General features: G+C 36.4%; 1 long non-coding RNA gene across 1 annotated transcript in view; it reads right to left on the bottom strand.

Moving 5' to 3' along the window:
• Nucleotides 1-4,116: 4,116 nt before the first annotated feature.
• Nucleotides 4,117-17,049, bottom strand: part of LOC131381184 (uncharacterized) — a 60,718-nt gene continuing 47,785 nt past the window's right edge. Inside the window, exons 2-3 of the long non-coding RNA XR_009209734.1 lie at nt 9,716-9,836; nt 4,117-4,280 (exon numbers count right to left, since the gene is read on the bottom strand). This is a non-coding gene — a long non-coding RNA (uncharacterized LOC131381184). The remainder of the gene's footprint in view (nt 4,281-9,715; nt 9,837-17,049) is intronic.

Here is a 17,049-nt window from a genome sequence, read left to right as displayed (position 1 = left end):
TCTCAGACCACAGTGCAATCAAATTAGAACTGAGGATTAAGAAACTCACTCAAAACTGCACAACTACATGGAAACTGAACAACCTGCTCCTGAATGACTACTGGGTTAATAATGAAATTAAGGCAGAAGAAATAAATAAGTTCTTTGGAAGCAATAAGAACAAAGACATACATTGGGTCTTTGTCCCAGATTCTCTGGAACACAGACAAAACAGTGTTTAGAGAGAAATTTGTGGCCCTAAATAACCTCAGGAGAAAGTGGGAAAGATCTAAAATAGACATCCTAACATCACAATTAAAGGAACTAGAGAAGCAAGAGCAAACAAATTCAAAAGCTACCAGAAGACAAGAAATAACTAAGATTGGGGCAGAACTGAAGGACATAGAGACATGAAAAGCCCTTCAAAATATCAATGAATCCAAAAGCTGGCTTTTTGACAAGATTTTTTTGGAAAAAAAATAGACTGCTACCCAGAGTAATAAAAAAGAAAACAGAGAATAATCAGATAGACACAATAAAAAATGATAAGGGGGATATCACCACTGATCCCACAGAAATACAAACTACCATCGGAGAATACTATAAACACCTCTATGCAAATAAACTAGAAAATCTAGAAGAAATGGATACATTCCTGGACACATACACCCTCCCGAGACTAAACCAGAAGGAAGTCGAATCCCTGAAAAGACCAGTAACAAGTTCTGAAATTGGGGCAGTAATTAATAGCCTGCCAACCAAAAAAAGCCCGGGACAAGATGGATTCACGGCTGAATTCTACTAGAGGTACAAAGATGAGCTGGTACCATTCCTTCTGAAACTATTCCAAACAATAGAAAAAGAGGGACTCCTCCCTAACTCATTTTATGAGGCCAGCATCATCCTGATACCAAAACCTGGCAGAGACACAACAAGAAAAGAAAATTTCAGGCCAATATCCCTGATAAACATGGATGCGAAAATCCTCAGTAAAATACTGGCAAACAGAATCCAGCAGCACATCAAAAAGCTTATTCACCACTATCAACTCTGCTTCATCCCAGGGAGGCAAGGCTGGTTCAGCATATGCAAATCAATAAATGTAATCCACCACATAAACAGAACCAACCACAAAAACCACGATTATCTCAATAGATGCAGAAAAGGCCTTTGACAAAATTGAACACCCCTTCATGCTAAAAACTCTCAATAAACTAGGTATTGATGGAACATATCTCAAAATAGCAAGAGCTATTTATGACAAAGCCACAGCCAATATCATACTGAATGAGCAAAGGCTGGAAGCATTCCCTTTGAAAACCTGCATAAGAAAAGGATGCCCTAGGCCAGGCACGGTGGCTCACACTTGTAATCCCAGCACTTTGGGAGGCCAAGGCGGGCGGATCACGAGGTCAGGAGATCGAGACCACGGTGAAACCCCATCTCTACTAAAAATACAAAAAAATTAGCCAGGCGTGGTGGCGGGCGCCTGTAGTCCCAGCTACTCGGAGAGGCTGAGGCAGGAGAATGGCGTGAACCTGAGAGGCGGAGCTTGCAGTGAGCCGAGATTGCGCCACTGCACTCCAGCCTGGGCGACAGAGCGAGACTCCGTCTCAAAAAAAAAAAGAAAGAAAAGGATGCCCTCTCTCACCACTCCTATTCAACGTAGCATTGGAAGTTCTGGTGAGGGCAATCAGGCAAAATTAATAAATAAAGGTATTTAATTAGGAAGAGAGGAAGTCAAATTGTCTTTGTTTGCAGATGACATGATTGTATATTTAGAAAACCCTATTGTCTCAGCCCCAAATCTCCTTAAGCTGATAAGCAACCTCAGCAAATTCTCAGGATACAAAATCAATGTGCAAAAATCACAAGCATTCCTATACACCAATAATAGACAAACAGAGAGCCAAATCATGAGTGAACTCCCATTCACAATTGCTACAAAGAGAATAAAATAACCTAGGAATCCAACTTACAAGGGATGTGAAGGATCTCTTCAAGGAGAACTACAAACCACTGCTCAACGAAATAAAAGAGGAGACAAATAAATGGAAAAACATTCCATGCTCATGGATAGGAAGAGTCAATATCATGAAAATGGCCATACTGCTAAAAGTAGTTTATAGATTTAATACTATCCCCATTAAGCTACCATTGACATTCTTCACAGAATTAGAAAAAACTTTTAATTTCATATGGAACCAAACAAGAGCCCATATAGCCAAGACAATCCTAAGCCAAAAGAACAAAGCTGGAGGCATCACGCTACCTGACTTTAAACTATACTACAAGGCTACAGTAACAAAAACAGCATGGTTCTGGTACCAAAACAGATACATAGACCAATGGAACAGAACAGAGGCCTCAGAAATAATGCCACACATCTAAAACAATCTGATCTTTGACAAACCTGACAAAGCAGTCTTGCCACTTCCCCCCTCTGCCTGCCTCAATGTGCCCCTGAGTCCCTGCAGCCTGCCCAGGTCACCCTGCAGCCACGTTTTCACTTGTGGGGGCCTTCTGAGAGATACCCAGGCAACCTGCTAAAAAAGCCTGGGGTATTACAGCCTGTCCAGGACAGCCCTGGGGGCTTCTGGGATGGAAGAGGCATTCTTGGGAGGCTCCCAGCATTCCCTGTGGTCTTGTTGCTTCTCCCTTCTGCCTGCCTCAACATCTATTTAATAAATGGTGTTGGGAAAACTGGCTAGCCATATGCAGAAAACTGAAACTGTACCCTTTCTTTACACCTTACACAAAAATTAACTCAAGATGGATTAAAGACTTAAATGTAAGACCTAAAACCACAAAAACCCTAGAAGAAAACCTAGGCAATACCATTCAGGACATGGGTATGGGCAAAGTCTTCATGACTAAAACATCAAAAGCAATGGCACTAAAGGCCAAAATTGACAAATGGGATCTAATTAAACTAAAGAGCTTCTGCACAGCAAAAGAAACTACCATCAGAGTGAACAGGCAACCTACAGAATAGGAGAAAATGTTTGCAATCTATCCATCTGACAAAGGGCTAATATCCAGAATCTACAAGAAACTTAAATTTACAAGAAAAAAACCAACCTCATCAAAAAGTAGGTGAAGGATATGAAGAGAAACTTCTCAAAAGAAGACATTTATGTGGCCAACAAACAAGAAAAAAAGCTCATCATCACTGATTATTAGAGAAATGCAAATCAAAACCACAATGAGATAGCATCTCATGCCAATTAGAATGGCGATGATTCAAAAGTCAGGAAACAACAGATGCTAGAGAGGATGTGGAGAAATAGGAACACTTTTACACTGTTGGCAGGAATGTAAATTAGTTCAACCATTGTGGAAGACAGTGTGGCAATTCCTCAAGGATCTAGAACCAGAAATACCATTTGACCCAGCAATCCCATTACTGGGTATATACCCAAAGGATTATAAATCATTCTACTATAAAGACACATGCACACCTATGTGTATTGCAGCACTATTCAGAATAGCAAAGACTTGGAATCGACCCAAATGCCCATCAATGATAGACTGGATAAAGAAAATGTGGCACATAGACACCATGGAATACTATGCAGCCACAAAAAGATGAGTTCGTGTCCTTTGCAGGGACATAGATGAAGCTGGAAACCATCATTTTCAGCAAACTAAAACAGGAACAGAAAACCAAACACCACATGTTCTCACTCATAAGTGGGAGTTGAACAATGAGAACACATGGACACAGGGAGGGGAACATCACACACGGGACTGTTGGGGGGTGAGGGTCTACCAGAGGAATGGCATGAGGAAAAATACCTAATGTAGATGACGGGTTTATGGATGCAGCAAACCACCATGGCACATGTATACCTATGTAACAAATCTGCACGTTCTGCACATGTATCCCAGAACTTAAAGTATAATAATAATAAAAAAAGGCAGACCAATGGCAGATATGGTACCTCACTCTTAAATGTGGAAATTTTAGAACAGTTCCCAGTCTCTTTAGGCTTTCTTATCAGTAAAACACAGTACTCAGATTTACATGAATAAATTACAGGTTTTAGAAAGTAATAGGAATTAGATAATGTAGAGATATGAGCTCATGGAGTTTATGGAATAGTTATTTTTCATTACTTACAGATTTGGCTCACATAATTATCTTTCCTCACTTTGCACCTTATATATTCTCATTTATTAGTGGGCTTCCCAACAATCTTCCTGTTTCTTCTCATTATGTATATTGCTTCCCAGTGGTGAAAATGGTGTTGAATGAGAACAAGCATTGTTGGCTGGTGATGTTCATTGCTGTCCATAGTCTGAGAAATGAGGCAGAGACGGATGCTCAACATATGCTTAATGCTGAGCCCCTCCCCCTTCATCTAAATGGGTTGCATCATCTTCCAAAGTTGGAAAACCATCCTAGTCAAAACATATCTACTGCTTGTTATCTGGTAAAAGGGGCACTTTGAGAGCAGAGCCACCAGAATTAAGGTATGTTGAACTATCCATATTTTTGAAATTTCTTGAGTAATTGATACTGAACTGATTCCTTTTGATATGGCACTTACTTCATAGAGGCTTTTCTTGGGATGGGATTCTCTGCTGTGAGGATAGAGAACGTCTGAGCCTTAGGTCGAGTTTTTGTTTTTGATTTTTCCTGGTGGCCTTTCATTGTACATACAGTAACAATGAAAATAGTTCATCAGGAGATCCAGGCAAGAGATCAGATTAGCGTGATCTGCCTTGGACCAGGCAGTGGAATATTGAATGTGATATCCAGGCGAGAGCTACATATAATAAAATAAAGTCTGAATGATAATTTGTCCTGAAGTTGCATCAACATTCATGTAGTTAAACTAGTGCTGATGGACAACTGAACATAATCATCTAGGGTTACACTGTCCAATATGGTAGCTACTAACCAGATCTTCCTATTGAACACTTGAAATGTGGTTTGTTTAAATTGAGATGTAACATAAGCAAACAGTTCAAAGAACAGAATGTGATATAATAATTTTTTATATTGAATGTATGCTGAAATAATATTTTAGATATACTGGATTAAATGGAATGTGTTATTAAAATGAAACTTTCACTTGTTTCTTTTTTTACTTTTTAAAATGTGCTTAAAATAAAATATTTTAAAAATCACATATGTAGCTCACATTTTATTTTATTTGGGCATGCTGGTTGAGAGCTTTCTATTAAGACAGACCTGGCTTTGAGTCCTGGCTCTGATCCATGGAAGTCATTTAATTTCAGTAAAGTCTCAGGTTCCTTCTTGAATAATAATAGTACTTACCATAGTGTTTTTATGAGGATTAATGGAGATAATGTTGGTAAGGTACTTGGTAAATTACCTGGCACAAAGGAAATAAACATTTAAATAAAAGCCTAAGACTAATATTCTGGAGATCTAGATTCTTTTCCCTACTAATCACTCAGGCAGCACTGAAGGAGTCACTTATTCTCTCTGGCTTACCCATGTATAAAATTATGTCACTTTAACCATGTATAAAATTATAGGTTTGTGTAAAATATTTAAAATATTTACAGTATCTACTTGGGTAATTTGCATCACTTCTTTGTGAATCAGTCTCCTCATCTGGGAAATGATGAGGTGGATTACATTATCTCTGTGGTCCCTTTCAGCTTGAAATTCTGCAATTTTATAACTTAAATCAAATATGAAAACTTTGTCATTGCTGACAAAGCATTTCTAGTAGGTTTGACTATGGCAGTGATTTAATTTAGATATGTTTCCCTTCCTGTCAAAACAGTGTGATATGATATATGCCACATCAAGAAGGCTTGTCCCAAAGACTTATTTCATAAAATAGGGAATTATAAAAGTGAATTTCAGTAACTAGCATCACCTCTGAGCCTGACCTAGTTACAGTCTTTCAATGTTTTACTGCCTACATCTGTGCAATGGGCCCAAAGAATTTGTCGGATATCTGATTATTGCAAAGACAATAAATGGTTGTGTTCTGTGGAGGAAAAAATAATTCCCATTTGAATATGAAAAACAAAGAGTATTTCTCATGAGGGTGTCTCTAAGAATGACTTCATAAAAAATGTAGCTATTTAAAAATATAGAGATGGTAACAGAAACAGATTTGTGAAATATCTCATGCTTCCAAGTACTTTGTATTTTTTTTATGTACATCTTTTATATTTCCTACTGCCTGCCTTTGGATATCAGAAAGGAGAATTCTTATTTTTCACTACACACTTGATCTTTTGGTAATTTGGTTCATGGGATTTTTCTGTTTGTAAACAATATTGCATGGGAACAAGTGACATACAATGTTGTTTACTGAGCATATCTCTTACTAGGCATGGGTGAACTTTGCAGAGTGGAATGGATTCTCAGCCCAGAGAGTGGGGATTATATACATAGGTGAGGTTGAATGATAAAAATAAAAAAAAAATACAAGCACACCAAGAGCAGGAGAATGAGTAGAAAAGAGGCAGCAAATTCTTTGGGTCTACAATATATCTAGCTTTATGTTCACTGTGTTCTTATGAGATGTCTTTCAAAAACATCAATGTTGAAATTTTGGTTTCACTATTGGGCACTTGCTATTTTTCTAAATTACTGTAACCAAGAAATCGACTAACATACTAAGAGTTACAGTGAAATTGTCTGGGAGACAAAATCCCACTGTTACCAGTAGTGTCCCTTTCTTTTTTTTTTTTTTTTGAGACGGAGTCTTGCTCTGTCGCCCAGGCTGGAGTGCAGTGGCGCGATCTTGGCTCACTGCAACCTCCGCCTCCCGGGTTCACGCCATTCTCCTGCCTCAGCCTCTCCGAGTAGCTGGGACTACAGGCGCCCGCCACCACGCCCGGCTAATTTTTTGTATTTTTGGTAGAGACGGGGTTTCACCGTGGTCTCGATCTCCTGACCTCGTGATCCGCCCGCCTCGGCCTCCCAAAGTGCTGGGATTACAAGCGTGAGCCACCGCGCCCGGCCAGTAGTGTCCCTTTCTAACGCAATTTATCCACATAAATTGGTTGGTCTTCAAATAATTGAAATTTAAATTATACTACAATGTCCTGTCTCTACCATGCCAGTTAAGTTGTAGTGTGAAACTTTGTAATCTATCACACTTTAAAATTTTTCAATGTGTTTGTATGTCTTACTATGTTTTATTATTTTTATCAGGATTAGAACTCAAAATCTTGGTTATCATTAGTAGCAGAGTAGATCTGTAATGTATGACTAGCTTTGATAATATGGACAAATCCTTATAATAGAACTAGAACGCACTTGATGATTTGACACTAATGTAAAAGATTAAAATCACACAAAATAAATGTAAATATGACAAATCAATAGATGGAAAACTTTATAAATGTGGTTTTCTAGCCATTATCAAAGTCTGGAAAGATACAAACATTTTTTTAAATGTTTAGATAAACAGTGGGTAATATTCATAGGAAGGAACAAAATTTAAGTGACAATCCTGTGACTAGGAAAGGAGGAAATCGATCATGTGCCAAACACTACACTACATATTTTCATATATATTAGCTCATTATGCACTGATAGTGTAAATAAGTTGCCAAACTCTTCGTCAGTAAGCGATGGGATAATAATTCTAAAACCAGCCCCAGCAGATGTTTCTTACATTTGAGAGCAGAAGGGAATTAACACGAAAGGGCCTCTGTGAATCTATTATCTGTAGTGACTATGATATCATGAAGAACTTATTTGTAAAAATCTGCCTTTTAATGTTGGGGATTTTTAAGTTTAGGAATTCCTAAAATTCTGCTGCTACATGACAATGGCATGCAGATAATACAAAGAGTAGACAGCAGAACTAGGACAGTGAGTGAGCTCAGTGCAAGGAACTTGAAAAAGCAAACAAGATCTTCATTTGAGATAATATGCTGTTCTCATGGAAAAAGAAACTGAGTGATAAGCCCTCAGGAAAGCTGTAAACGGGTGGCCAACAGCATCTAAGATTGCTAACTCAATGGATTAGGGAAGGAAATTAATAGCGATGAGGAAATATAATAGCACAGATAGCTCATAATTTTGAGCTTCTTTTCCCATATTGTCCCCATCTGTCATGCTGTTGCCCACTCAATGTCCAAAGCTAGTGTAACCACTGGGCAGCTGTGCTCTTAAGACAGGAGAGGTCTGCAGATCACAGGTCACTGCTGATATTTCCTTGTATCAAAAACAATGTCTAACAAGTTATACAAACTTTAATCACAGTAATCGTGATGCCCCAAGCATTGAGACAAATGCTGGGTGAAATGTTAAAATGTCCCTCACAGGGTTCATGGTCATGTGAAGGAGATAGACACGAATAACCAATGGAAAAGTAACACGCTTCCATAGGGCTAAAACTTAGGAAGCACTAAAATATTAATTCCCATATTGTCGTTATAAAACTGCTTAACTCCTGGAATGTCAGTAGTGTTAGGCCTCATTGCTTTTCTCTATGAAATGGACATGATGATAATGACTTCCCTTCCAGAATTTCTGTGTTGTATAAATATACCGATATAATTCAATATATATCCACTCTCTATTGTCTTTATCAAGAGGAAAAAATTTGGTTGGGGGTAAAAAATGGAAGACAAAGAAATCTATCAAATATATATTTATAAACATTCAAACATTTCTTGAATAATTCTGCATTACTTAATTTAAAATTTAAAGTCCTTAACAATTTTAGCACATAAGTATGTTTTTAAACCCCCTTTATGCACAGATTATAACATTAAGAACCAGAAAAATCAAGAGAATTTCTAAAGGTTACTCAGCTAATAAGTGGCGGAGTCAGGCTTGGGTGCAGACCTTCTGACTCCTGCCTTGGTGCTCACATGCCTAGTTTTGTATCTCAGAGTATTGGACTTGGTTAGTGTCTTAGTCCATTCTCATACTGCTGTAAATAAATACCAGAGACTGGGTAATTTATGAAGAAAAGAGATTTAATTGACTCACTGTTCCACAGGCTTAGCTAGGAAGCATGACTGAGAGGCCTCAGGAAACTTGCAGTCATGGTGGAAGGTGAAGGGGAAACAAGGACCTTCTTCACGTGGTGGCAGGGGAGAGAGAGAAAGAGAGCAGGGGGAAGTGCCACACATTTGTAAACCATCAGATGTCATGAGAACTTACTCACATTCATGAGAACAGCAAGGAGGAAATTCACCCCCATGATCCAATCACCTCCCACCAGGCTCCTTCTCCAACAAATTCGACATGAGATTTGGATGGGGACACTAAGCCAAACCATGGTAGCTAGATTTGCCAGATTCTAAGTAGAAAAAGGACTATAAAGCAAATGTTTACATCAGATTTTGTCTGCTTAGCTTCTTTATACAATTTGTTAATATAAAATACTGACAGCTGAGTGAAGTATGATATACCTAAAAATTGTCATTAAGTACTTCTGTATTTAAGCACATACTATAGAGAATTTTGTTACTGAAAGTGTCATCATGTACCTCCCAGGAGTAGCAAAAAAACACCTCAAGATTAATATAATCATATACAATATATTATTCCCTTTTAGGTTATCCAGATTTATTCCCATCAATATAAATATTCCTATAGATTACTGTGTATTCATGAATTAGATTTCTTAGGAGCATGTGAGCTCAATTTTCTATATATACTAAAAAAGTCTTAGTCTTTGCAGTCATAGTCAATAAAGCAGTAATTTGAAATGTAAATCATAACATCTCTAAACAATATAATATAATGAATAAATATAAACATAATATAACCTACCTTTATTCAATTTAATCTGTTTGTTCTTGATTGTAACTGAGTCTGCTGGTTCCCCAAGTCCAAGTAGAAACTGTCTTACTCTGGTTCCATTTTCCTGGAGCCACTGTGGTAAACCTTTTTTCTGGTGCAGAAAACACACATACAATAAAACTAACGTTATTGATGGACTCTTGATAAGGAAATTCCCTAAAGGTTAGCTGAAACTCAATCCCTTTCTTCACATTAAGAAAGCATATCGACATGGAAGTTGTATTTTTAAGTAACAAATTATCTCTCTATAGCTCTCTATCTTATCTATCTATCTGATCTATCTTTCTGGCTGTTTTCAAGCATCAGTATATTAGGTATTATTGGTAACTCAATTTATAACTGATCAGCTCTATCAAGGTATCAAGATTCCACTGGGATCACTCCTGCCTTAGAAGGGAGTAACACAGATCTGCATGGAGTGCAGTGGATTAGTCACTGAGGCGAACACATCACCTTCTGATGGCCAGATCTACAGAACACCTGTATTATCTTGCAGTGCCTGGATTCGAAGTCATAGAACATGTGAAGACATTTAACGAAGTATCATTTTTGGGGGTGTATTTCAAAATTTTCACGTGTAGATCAATGCTCAGAACTTTTTAGGGTCCTGTTTCTATTGATTAAATAGTGTATACATGTGTGTGTAGGGAGGCCTAATGACAAATCTTCATCACTTAATTTTATTGTTTTGTTGATTCAGAGAGTCTTGAGTTCCTGGGATTTCTGCAGATTAAACTATGACACACTTGTGTAGTTAGTTAGTTAGGTCTTTGGCATCAGATAGACCAAATGGGGGTTCTGGCATGGCCGGTGGAACCCTGACCAGTGACATTTACTCTCTGCTTCCTCATCAGGAAGATGAGACAGATGATTTTAAGGACCAAATAAGGTAATGCATATGAAGTATTTTTTTTTCCAAATTCTTGGCACGTAATGTGCACTTAATAAGTGATGATTACATAATTCTATTAATTTACACCAGGATTTAATCAGCAAGGCAGCAAATACCCATCTTATATTTGCCCTGTTTTGTTCTCCACAAAAGGTGAGATGTTCGAAGTGTATGATACTGCCAGCAGGTGCCTGTGCTTCATGCCTCACTAAAAGGAGTTTCATGTGAATTTCAAAAGAAATTCCAAATGATATTCTTCTAAAAGAGAAATAGCTTCTGTGGGTCACAAATGAGGAAGCCACTGATATACAAAATTCTACTTTCTATAATACTGCTTTGGTATATTGATCGGTTTAACCAGCTTAACCTTTTTGAGTCTGTTACTCTTTCATAAATGTTGTTAGTGTTTGGTGTACTAGATGTTAAATGGATAGTACAGTGTATTGATTCTGAATCTAATTTTGGTTTCCAGGGTATTGAGGATAACTGAATCTGGCATTTAGAGCATTCCAGTACTGCATGATAATTCTTTAAAATATTTTTTTCCTGAAACAAGACGTTGTAAGCACATTTAAAGAGTTCCTAGTAAAAATTAAGTCTATGCAAATTTTTGTTATTGAAGATATCATTAGGCAGCATTGAAGAACTAAATTTATTCCAATAATCATTACAATGATGAAAAAATTCCTTGCTTCAATAATTGATTTATGCTTCATTTAAATGTACAGAGTAGTTCCAATATAATTTCTTATTAGCTCTAATGACGAATTTTAAAGTAGCATGACTCTGAAGTAAAGATGAAAATTATCCATACAACTTATTGCATTTAAATGGAATTAATATTTAATATTTAAAAAATCATTTGATGTAAATAGCCATCATGAATCACTGCAAATATACTAAGATGTAATTAAACGCTTTTTTCTTTTCAAATGCATCTACTTGTTTCATAATAAATTATTTTTGTACTCTTTCTTCTTTTAAGCTGTGCTATTACTTTTGAAATTATTTTTAATTGTGAAATAGCATCAACTCTAAAAAAATAGCAAATTAAAATATCTCCTCCTAGGCAAATTCAAAATAGCTGAATTATTGTTCAACATTTGCTTTTATCTTGCAATTGTTCAAACCATGATAGTAAACACTCATTTTCTAAAACAAGGAATATGGGCAAAACTTGGGGGAAAGGCAAGATCCTGTGATTATAAAGCTTTCACTGCATAAGACTGTGCACATAGAGAAACTATGCTGTTACCTAATTCTGTACTTGACATTTTTTGTGGTGACAATATGCGTCATAAACTTGGTGGGGCAGGATTAGTATAGCTCCTATTGGCTAGATCCAGGAATCAGGCACTTAGGGGTACAGTGTTCAGAACAGCTGCCAGTACATCTGGGAGTTCTTGGGGCTGTTTTGTGGCATTGTGAAATTCAGAAGGCTGGCAGTGTGGGCTGTTATCAGATTCTCTTTGGCCCGTAAGGATCTGACCAATCTCTCTCTCTCTCTCTCTCTCTCTCTCTCTCACACACACACACACACACACACACACACACACACACACACACACACACACAAATAAGAATTCGGGGGCAATCTCTAACTATACTCTATGGAGAATAAACTTATTTTAAGTATATTACAAGACATCAGGACAGCAGCTCTTCTGCCTAAGTGGTAGTTCCTGAAGCACTCTGGACCTAGCTCTGTACACTTAGTATGTAGAGAGGAAAAAGTCATGAAAAATGAGCCAAAAGTCCTAGTTTAGGTTCAATAACTCTCTCAAGGCCTGTTTTCTCATCTGTTATGTAAAATCCATGTCATTTTTCTGATAGATCCTTGGAGTTCATAGACTGACGGTGTGAATGAATGCTTGTTAAGTTAGTGTGACTAAAGAATTTTATCATCTAAACCAGGACAACTCTGAGACTGCAGGAGGGAGATATTGTTAATTATACTGGTACAATATCTATAAACCAGGACCACCTGGGGCAAACAGGGTCATATGTTTACTCTAGGTGGAGCACTTTTAAATTAGGAAGGTCTCTTTGACTGCAAGATGTGATAGTGGCAGTGCTGATAGTATTTGACTATAAAGTGTGACAGTGGCAGTGGTGACGGTATCTAAAGCCTGGCTTCCAAACCCGATTTGACAAGGTATAGTGAGTCTTTCTGTGACATCAGAGGAAGGAATATGAACAGCACAACTTGTGATGTTGCCAATATTCTGATAATGAGGAGAACATACAGATAGCGATTTTATACTTTCTTCCCATAGTAAACTATGGATGAAAAATTCTTGACTCCATCATCACATTCCAGCCATGACCATGTTAAGATATTTGTGTCATTCCCATCTGCCTTGAACATCCCCTCTAACCCATTCAGGAAACTAGTCTTTTTGGATGTCAAATATTTTCACTTCAGAAAGCTGGTTGCGGTGGCTTATGCCTGTAATCTCAACATTTTGTGAGGCTGAACGGGAAGGATTGCTTGAAGCCAGGAGTTCGAGACTAGCTTGGGCAACAAAGACCCCATCGAGAGAGAAAGAGAGAGACAGAGAGAGAGAGAGAGAGAGAGAAAGAGCTAATAATCTCCCTGACAAAAGTTCACAGTGCCCTAGAGGTCAGTTGCTTGAAAAAGACAGATTAGTCCAATTCCTTTTAGCATTATGGATTTGTGTAATGGCCTACACTTGATACTATCAGGTATGGTTTGCAAGAGGGTACAATATTAAAATGAAATGGGTATTCTGAGAAAAGAATTCTTAATTAAAATTTTTTAAAATTTGAAATATCTTAATGCTTCAAAGCCTTATAGAATGATTTTTTTTAGATCTATACTGTTTGTAAAGCAATAATAAGCAAAGTTCTTTTCAATGAGTTTCCCATCTATAAGCCAGGCTTTCAAATAATGTAATCAGAAATGATGGATGTGAATATATTTGTATTTTTCCAGTTTAATAGAGCTCATTGAGAAGAAAGGTTGTATGCTATTCTTCAAGGTTATTTTCAGTTATCACTGTTAATTTTGGCCAGGAAAATGAGTCTATTGAGTTGAATAATCTTGATGTTTACTTAGAGAAAATAATTTTTTATTGTTAAACTATCTTTCTTCTTTCTATCATGCTTGGAGATTAGGAATAAGGAGAATAAGAATACTATATTTTTGCAGTTGCTTGATTTAATAATAGAGACAAAAAAACTGTTGAAATTTGTGTTATTTAATCAACATTGTACAATCTGAAAAAAATCCTGTCAGCTACATTAAGATTCCCTTTTTCTTCAAACAAAACTCTTTTTAAAGAAAATTTATTCTTTTATAATATTTTGTGTTAAGCTAATTGTTAGAATCAGTAAAATCAGGAAATTTTACTAAATAATGATCTGACTGGTTATAGGACCTTTATTCCTTTTTTTATTTTTTATTTCAATAGGTTTTGGGGGAACAGGTGGTGTTTGATTACATGGATAAGTTTTTTAGTGAGATTTCTGAGATTTTGGTGCACCCATCACCTGAGCAGTGTACACTGTACTCAATGTGTAGTCTTTTATCCCTCTCCTCTCTCCTGCCCTTTCCCCTGAGTCCCCAAAGTGCATTGTATTATTCTTATGTCTTTGCATCCTCATAGCTTAGCTCCCACTCATGAGTGAGAATACATGATGTTTGGTCTTCCATTCCTTAGTGACTTCCCCTTAGAATAATGGTCTTCAATTCCATCCAGGTTGCTGCTGATGTCATTATTTCACTTCTTTTTATGGCCGAGTAGTATTCCATGGTATGTGTGTGTGTGTGTGTGTGTATATATATGTATATATCACATTTTCTTTATCCACTCATTGATTGATCGGCATTTGGGCTGATTCCACATTTTTGCAATTGCAAATTGTGCTGTTATAAACATGTGTGCAAGTATCTTTTTCATTAATAATTTATTTTCCTCTGAGTAGATACCCAGGAGTGGGATTGGTGGATCAAATGGTAGATCTACTTTTAGTTATTTAAGGAATCTCCACACTGTTTTCCATAGCAGTTGTACTAGTTCACATTCCCATACAGGGCCTTTATTCCTAAGAATCTACAGGTGGTCTAAATTTAGGATTATCTGGTTCCACATAAGGAATATACGGTTTTTCTATTGCATACAGCAGGTGGTGTCAACAAGAATAATTGCCTTAGCATATACTGAGTAAAGACTAATAAGAAGAAACTACATTACCAAACAGAAAGATGATATTTATTTCCTTGATGCCAAACTGCACAGACTTAATAACACTTTTTCACTAAAAAAAATTTAAAATCATTGTAAGTGATATATAGTAGAAACGGTAAGTTTAAAATCCAAAAGACTCTTCCTGGTAATTTCTAGGACTCAATTTTTTCTTTGATGTATATGCATAAAAATTATTCTCCAGCCATAGCTAAAAACAATGCTGAAAGTATTTAGAGTTGTTACCTAAGTGATGCAAACACTGTTGGCCAATCTGGAAAGAGGAAACATTTTACTGACATTTGAAATTGAATTTGAAATTCCATGATTTTTTTTAATAAAGAGTATTTTTTAGAGACAATGTTCTCATTTGTTTGCCTAGGCTGAAATGGGGTGGCACAATCACAGCTCCCTGAAGCCTGGAACTCCTGGGCTCAAATGATTTTCCTGCCTCAGCCCCAAGGGGCTGGGACTACAAGCATGAGTCACCATGCCTGGCCAACACTTTTTTTTTTTTTTTGTAAAGGGGGTGATTATAGTGAACCATACATTTTATAAATGAGTACCATTTCAAATATGCATACACTCACTGGGTGCCTAAAGTATTTCCTATCCTTTTTGAAATTTGTTTTTTAAAACAAGTCATAGTGTATAACTTAAGGGCTTATCATCTCTTACTGTTTCTGAAAGGAATAAAAAACATGCACATAAATGGGTTTAAAATGTTTGTTTTAAGTAAAAAAGAATGATTTTAACATACAAGCAGCCAACAAACATGAAAAATGCTCAACATAATTAACTTTCAGAAAAATGCAAATCAAAACCACAATGAAATACCATCTCACATGGGTCAGAATGGCTATTATTAAAAAGTCAAAAAATAACAGATGTTAGTGAGGATGCAGAGAAAAGGGAATGCTTGTACATTGTTGGTGAGAATGTAAATTCGTTCAACCTTTATAAAAAACCGTATGGAGATTTCTCAAAAAACTAAAAACAGTACCACCATTCAACCAAGCAATCCCATTATTGTGCATCTACTCAAAGGAAAATAAATCATTTATTTTAAATTAATAAATAAATCATCTATTTAAATCATTATATCAAAAAGACACCTGCACTTGTATGTTAATTGCAGCACTAGTCACATTAGCAAAGATATGGAATCAACCTTAGTGTCCATCAATGGATGATTAGATAAAGAAAATGTGGAATATATACACCACAGAATACCATGCATCCATAAAAATGAATACAATCATGCCTTTTTCAGCAGCATAGATCAAGCTGGAGGCCGTTATTCTGAGGGAAATAACTCAGAAACAGAAAATCAAACACTGCATGTTCTCACTTATAAGTGGGAGCTAAACAATGGGTAAACATGAACATAGAGAAATAATAGACACTGGAGACTCCAAAAGCAGGGAGAGAGAGTAGAAAAATTATCTCTTGGGTGCAATGTTCATAATTTGGGTGATGGGTACACTAAAAGTCCAGACTTCATCAATATGCAATGTAACAAAACTGTACATGTACCCCTTGAATCTATGATTTTTTTAAAAAAATGATTTAGGACAGAGTTTTGTGACTTCAGTAATCCTCAAAATTTTGTTTACATCAAAGATGGTCATAATAAAACTGGATTTTACAATTGCTTCCTAATTTCAGCTGTATTATGCCATTAATCTACATACATAATCAGGGGGCATATCTTAGAATTCTTTCACGTATTATGAATTATGAAAAGAAATGTAGCATATATTTAGAATGTTTGGTTCACAGATTATATTTTTATATTTTCTGCTCTTAGTTCTTCAAGTGTGAAGGTTCAACACCTCATAGTCTCAATACTAATAACAATAAAATTATATTAAATTTAGTCACTTTTCATATGTAGTCCATTATTTTTTAGAAAACTGGGATTTTTGACGGAAAAAATGCAAATTGCTGGATAGCAATGAATGCAGATTCACAGTGTTCTCCACATCTCCTTACAGATAAGCTTACATTTATTGAGAACTTTCTGATTGCTGGGCACAGTGCTCTGTGAGGATCCAACTGATCCTCAAGAACATTTGTAAAAGAATATAAGTAAATTATTATTCTAGGTTCTTACAAATTTTGCTTCTAATGTTCTATAGTTGTCTCATGCACACCTCAATGTACAGTGATTACTTCTTGTAGAAAGCAATTTGTCTTCATTT

Source organism: Hylobates moloch, unplaced genomic scaffold, assembly GCF_009828535.3.
Source record: "Hylobates moloch isolate HMO894 unplaced genomic scaffold, HMol_V3 SCAFFOLD_14, whole genome shotgun sequence".
Classification (NCBI taxonomy): Eukaryota; Metazoa; Chordata; class Mammalia; order Primates; family Hylobatidae; genus Hylobates; species Hylobates moloch.
This window is presented reverse-complemented; position numbering and strand designations above follow the sequence as displayed.